The sequence below is a fragment of the Odontomachus brunneus genome, unplaced genomic scaffold (genome assembly GCF_010583005.1).
Source record: "Odontomachus brunneus isolate Ranch 3 - 2012 unplaced genomic scaffold, Obru_v1 Obru_scaffold_034, whole genome shotgun sequence".
In the NCBI taxonomy this organism is placed as follows: domain Eukaryota; kingdom Metazoa; phylum Arthropoda; class Insecta; order Hymenoptera; family Formicidae; genus Odontomachus; species Odontomachus brunneus.
Window position 1 is genome coordinate 1,504,781 of NW_022639484.1, and position 6,436 is coordinate 1,511,216.

The 6,436-nt window shown below is 35.8% G+C and overlaps 1 protein-coding gene across 8 annotated transcripts in view; it reads left to right on the top strand.

The window, feature by feature from the left end:
• The window catches only part of LOC116843588 (SH3 and multiple ankyrin repeat domains protein 1-like), a 326,286-nt gene that overhangs the window by 12,062 nt on the left and 307,788 nt on the right, over window positions 1-6,436 (top strand). Inside the window, exon 2 of one of the 8 annotated variants that reach the window (XM_032814081.1) lies at window positions 5,142-5,223. The exons of the other annotated variants lie outside the window; for them this stretch is intronic. The gene's annotated coding sequence lies outside the window, so the exon portion shown is untranslated. The remainder of the gene's footprint in view (window positions 1-5,141; window positions 5,224-6,436) is intronic. 8 annotated transcript variants of the gene reach the window in all.

The window sequence follows — 6,436 nt, forward strand, 5'->3', positions numbered from 1 at the left end:
TACAGTTATATATTTTGATTCTAACATCATATTTCTATATTTTATTTATTTTATTTTATTTTTTATTTTTATATATAATACACTTGATAAAAGATCCTAAACGCGAATACGAAGATAATAAATATAATTAAAATATAATTAAAAAAAGAAAAAAGTATACATACATATATGTTATTTGGAGTCATGAGTAGACTCACAAAAAACATACGACTTTAAATTTTAGTTAATTAACTAATTACAGAAGAAGTAAAGTTCGAATTCTAATGAAACTTTGCACACTATTGTTTTGAATATTTAAAAGATATATATACAAAAATTATGTTTAATGATCTTTTCTATTACTAAAGATAACATTATATATATTTCCATAACGATGCAGTTAAAAATATTTCCAAGTAGCCAGATGGCGTTTAAATAACATATTAATGACATATTAATGATGTTTCTAATGTCAGTAGTACGTCATATCACTATAATATTTCGACATCATCATATTTGCTGGGATTACACTGGAAAGTAGAATTGAAAGTGAAACTTTCGATCCAGACTTTGGAATATTGTCAAATTGTTTATGTCGCTTTTAACTGCAATGTAGATTAATCTGTAATTGTCTCATAATATTTTCATGATTTTTGAAATGTGGATAATACATCCTTAATTGCATTCTCGATGAACTCCGTCTCGTGGAAGTTTATCATTTACCTCATCATTTGTTTATCACAATGTAATTCTCGTATAATGTGCGCACGTGAATCGCGCTCTATCGAGCGATAGTAAAGCGATAGGTATTGTGAAGTACCACTTAGCGTGCGAGAGTGTGCTGGCTGAAGCAGTCGAATTAATCGTCTCGATCGCATGTGAAGATGAACGCTTGACGAAACTGCGAAAATAGTCTGAATAGGCGACGAGATAAGATAGAGGGCTTATTAGATGCGCAGTAATTTCCGCTCCTCTCCTCGCGACCATCTTCTCGATTAGTATCTGCGAATTTCCGCGAACTTCATTGCGTAAGTGTCCTGTGCGCGTGCGCGCGGGTGCGTCGAACACGCGCGACAGGTATACGCCATTTAAATACATCGCACGATAAGATCGCTGATATTGTACTCGCACGACTACGCGATCTCTATTGTCGCGACGTTACATTAGGCCGCGTATTGTTGCCAACGTCAGGTGATTCATGTTATTGCCGACAATTATCACCGCTGATAGCGCGCCAGCGCTTACGCTGGCGTTTCTTTTGTCATACAGCACCTCTAATCGCCCTATTTACGTCGGTCCTGCGAGGATATCGGAATCCATTAACCGGCGATTATACGACCCAATAACGCACTTTTTATTTGTCGTTCTTATTACAACCTTTTTATCGGCGTTTTCCTTTTTATTGCTTCTACGTAAACGCGTGCGCACGACGCGTCACGCAAGGAATCCGCTGTGGTGTGATCGCCGAGGACGCTGTTATTGCGGATAGTTCGACTTTTTGCCGCCAATGCCGCGCTGCTAGATCGTGCGTTTCCTCCGCGGAACGGTATCCTCGATGAATAAAACTGATTCCGGGCGCGAATAACGCGGCTGTGCACAAGTGTCCGCGTCGTAAAGAGAAGGAGAGCTCGTTACTCGCGGCCGAGTTAGAAGTTAGCGTTCGTGATAGCACTTAATCCGTGATTGACGTTCATCGCGACGGAATGCAGACGCGGACTTCCAAAATACACACGCGAGGCGTATCCGAAGGCGCGGCCCATTCACGAAATCGCGATATTAATAACGCGGTGCGTTGCCGGACGAGCGTGCGCTCAAGCGTGATTTATCGTCGTAGATAAGTAAAAACAAACGCACGTATCGTCTCGTCACTTGAATTATTGAGGGCGCGGAGCCCCGGCGAGCTTTTTTACCTGTGTGTATCGCGAAGCCTCTCGTCGAACGTTTTAACGGTATAGACCCCGCGGACGTTCAATGAAAACGAGGTTTCTTCGCGTTGTGCGGTCATCGATTGCGCAACGAGTTCTTCATTAACTTTTTTTTCTCTCCTCTCTTTCGGAATCTCATTGAAACTCTTTTTTCCCCTTCAATAATTATACGCTTTGGCGTTGTGCTCGTGCAAACGTTACGTGCGACTTCCTCTGCGAGTCGCGCGCTCCGAGTTAATAGAGTCCTGTTCTTTTTTACCTTAATTCTCTCTTTTTTTTCTCTCTGTCCCTCGATCCTTTCGCGCATGGAGTCCTTTGATTGCGTCACCGGATCTCTTAATAAGTTAGGAAATCTCTACCTTCTCTCTCCGGGCTTCGCAAGCATGTCGGTCGCTTAGCATACGAATTGGGCAATACAGTCTCTGTTTGCTACAACGTGCACTTCGATATGTTGATACAAATGAAAGCGGTATGCTCGGGGCAAGAAGCACTTGGCAAAATATTTTTCTCTTTCGCATAAATCCATTAGGAAAACGTGGAGGCTCACAGAGGCATTTTCTCACTCATTATATAGCTCGTATAAAGAGTCGCAATTTTTTTCAGGGGTAAAGGCGTAATCTTTCCATAATTTTCGCGCTCGCGCGACACTTTCATGAATATGCAAGTAAAAATTCGGCGACGCAGATTTTTTCGCGATTGATGCGGCTTGCGTGTGTGTGGTGGTGCCATTGCCGCGGCATTTAAGCCCTTAATCACACAGTTAACGCCCATCAGCGGTTGCGACATATGCCGCAAGTTATTACGGTGCACTCAAACGGTCCGTCTCGCCGGCCGTTCTCGTTTGCGAAATGCATCGCTCCCGATACCGCACGCTTTCCACCATTCGGTTATCCCATGCCGCATTCTGGTGGATCGCTCGTTCCTCTCCGTCGCTTGGAGTTTCCGCCGCGCTTTCCTCGGCCCCAAAATCAATATAGGCGTCGCCGTTGCTGCCGCCGCTGCCACCACCACCGCCGCTATTGCCGCCGCCGCCGCCGCCGCCGCCGCCACTGGCGATGCAACCCACGCCACTCTGGTCAGGATTCTCCATCCTTTCTGTTTCTCCCTTGACGAGAAGAACTTCCTCCGCGCCCCTAACGAACCGTGACGACCGCGCTGTCGATTTCTCGAAAGTTGCTCGACGATAATTACCGTAGGCCACTACGGTGACTAAAGTTCCACGATCAAATTCCGCGCCTTAATTAGCGAAGATCGAGATCGATAAAACGCGACGGATTCAAGCCTCATACGGGCGGCGTAAAGTCGGAGTTTACTCACGCGCGCAATGGTGTACGATGAAATTGTCGTCTTTCATACCTGTTTAAAATTCTTATACTGTATTTTCTACATTTTTTGGAGTTGAAAATGACAGTGTTTTTACGCGATAATGAAAATACTGCCGCTCGAAACCACAAGAGTGAATATTTCACTCAAAATTAGAGTGCATTCTGACTATATAAGCGAATGTTTCAATCGATTGGAGCGAATATATTTCTCTGACAGAGGCATGCATCAGATTTACTCTTTAATTTCAGTGAAAATATTCACTGTATGATTCGGAGTGCAGAATTCACATGCTATAAGAGTGAAAATTTAACTGGAGTTCGAGTGATTCGGCTGTTATTCTACTTTTCGAGTGAAATTTTATTCCAAGAAATTTAGAAAATAAATAGAGGCGAATTATCTTTATATCAATTCGTATAATTGTAAGCTATATTGTACAATTTTTTATTATCTTCTTCAGTTCTGGATGTCGATCATGTATCTTTTCCTATAGCATAGACTCGCGTGAAAAGTGAAAAGTTTAACGTGAAAATTTTCACATTTCTATTGTTCGAGAAATTATATAATTGCTAAAGTCGAGTTTTCACGTAACTTTTTGCGTTTCCGCTCTTAGGAAAAAATTACATGATCGTTACTCAGGTGTCTAGTCGGCTGGACATTTCTTCTAAGTCTATAACTTGATTTTCTTTATACTTGAAGTATGTAAAACTATAGGTTATACCTAACTACAGGTTATACCTAACTACAAGTATACTGAAAACTTCAAAATTAACTACAGGTATACTGAATTATTGATTAATACGTGGGAAATTTTGTTTTAGTATCTTTTAAGTCTGACAGAAGAAAGGAGAGAGAGAGAGTGTGTGTGTATGTGTGTGCATGTTGGCTGCATTATAGCACAATACAAAAAATACAGAATTCTATTAAATAAAATACTTTTTCTAGTGATTCTTGAAATTAAGAAAACCTAATATTTTCAAAATTTTGTAAGTATTAACTTTGCCTTATGACCGAAAAAGTTAAAACAAGAAATATTTTATGCATATAAAAAGTAAAAGAATTAAAATTATCTTTGATGTAATGTCAACACACGAAGAAAATATTGTAGTAAAAGTTACGTACAAAAATATATATGTAAAGATATTTCTTTTTACAATGTTTTTCGTAAAGCTGCATCGAAAAATAATTTTATTGGATTAACCAAATGTCTGATGAAATATAAGTGAATTAGAATTCTAATTGAAGTTATCAGAATTCTGTTTAAGTTAACTAAACTCTGGTTAATCAAACAATATTTCTGATTAATTAGAATCTTGTTAATTTGTACAGAATTTTTCAACCAGAGTAAAAGTAACTTCAATCGAAATTCTGGTTCGTTTATATTTCACCAGAGTATCGATTATGTATCTTTTTCCCTAGTGAACTCATGAAGAGTGGAAAATTTTATATTTCCATTGTTTGAGAAGTTATATAATCGCTATAGTCGTCGAGTTCACGTGACACTTTTCATTTTTCACATTTCGGTTTTTATGAAAAAGTTGCATGAGTGCCATCTAGATATTTGATGAATTCAACCAAGTCTTTTTTCCGTGTGAAAATACTGAAATTGCAGTATAAGTCACTATAGGAATACAACATTTGACAATATTTATCTGTTATACGATATAAAAAAATATTTGATATTAAATTAATTTTCGATATTAAAGGAATTTTATAGTAAAAAGTCAAATGTCAAAGTCAAAATTAACATTTTTAATTTAATAATTTCGACTATAATATTATATGGTTCAAAATTATACAAATTACAAATTTGTTGTAATGTTAACTACTGTGGCTTCAAATTATATATTTTTTCATATAAAAATTATTACATATTATACAGTGTTCAGTCTAACAGTATGCATGCTTTTTCAGACACGGTTCCAACAGTTTAAGGAAAAAGTTGCAAGATGAATTTTCAACTGTTTTGTGCAAGCTACAACTTGCAATAACAAAGGTAAAAAAATATTTTTTTCATAAAGAGAAATCAAATTTATCTTGAATTTTTTAAATAACAGCATGCATTTTTTTTACATGATATTATGGAAGACTTCAAAATGAATTCAACGCACTATCACAAATGTTACTTTTGTCAATATTTAATATCAAATATGCAGCATTATTTTAAATAGCAGTAAGCAAAATATGGTAAGCAATATATCTCACTGCTATCTTCAGGATTCTTTTGAAAATCATGTTATAAGTACACATAGACCAATCCAATAGTCGCTTTATTCTTCAGATTTACCTGCGATGGTTTTTTTCTTATGGGGGTATCTGAAAGCTCTTGTGTGTATCAAACACTAATTAATAATGCCCAAGATCTTTGAGAAAAGATAATTACAGCTTGTGTAAATTTAGATCTAAATAACATAATAGCTGCTACGCATAGTAATTTGTTAAAAAAAGCGGAATTTTATGTTGCAGAAGGAGACAAGCAATTAGAATATTTGTTTCCCTAAGTTGGAGTTATTTTCTATTGTTTTGCTGTTCTTAATAAAAGTGTGACATTTGTGATAATGCGTTAAATTTAACGATTAGAGCCCCATAATTTTATCGTAAGTTTAATCTTTTATTTTACTTATTTAATCTATATTTATTCTTTAATTAATCTTTATTTAATCTTTATTTAACCTTTTATTTTATTTATTAGAAAATATCTTTTGATAATATCTTTTATTTAATAAAAATAACATCTAAATAATATCTTTTATTTATTAGAAAATAATAAAATCTGCCGTTATATAAAGGACGTATTCGAAATATATTTGGCGTAATGTCGTTCTTAAAGTTTTCTACAATATTATATAAGAAAATGTGCATGGGTTATTTAAAAAATTCAAGGTACTCTTGATTTCTTAAAAAAAATATATATTCTTTACTTTTTATTATTGCAAGTTGTAGTCTGCATGAAGTAATTGAAGATTCACCTTGCAACTTTTTCCTTAAACCGTCGGAAGTGTCTAAAATCGTGCACTGAGAGAAAAATTTAGTAAATATTATTAAAATTTGGTTACTATTACTAAATGATAAACGTAAATATAGCGGGCCAAAGCTATGGCAATACTTATTAATTAATTTAGTTCTGTAAAATAAATTATTTATTTGACAGAAGTAAAATTTATTTGCTTCCAGAATATATTTGGTAAATAAAACTTATTGAATAGTTG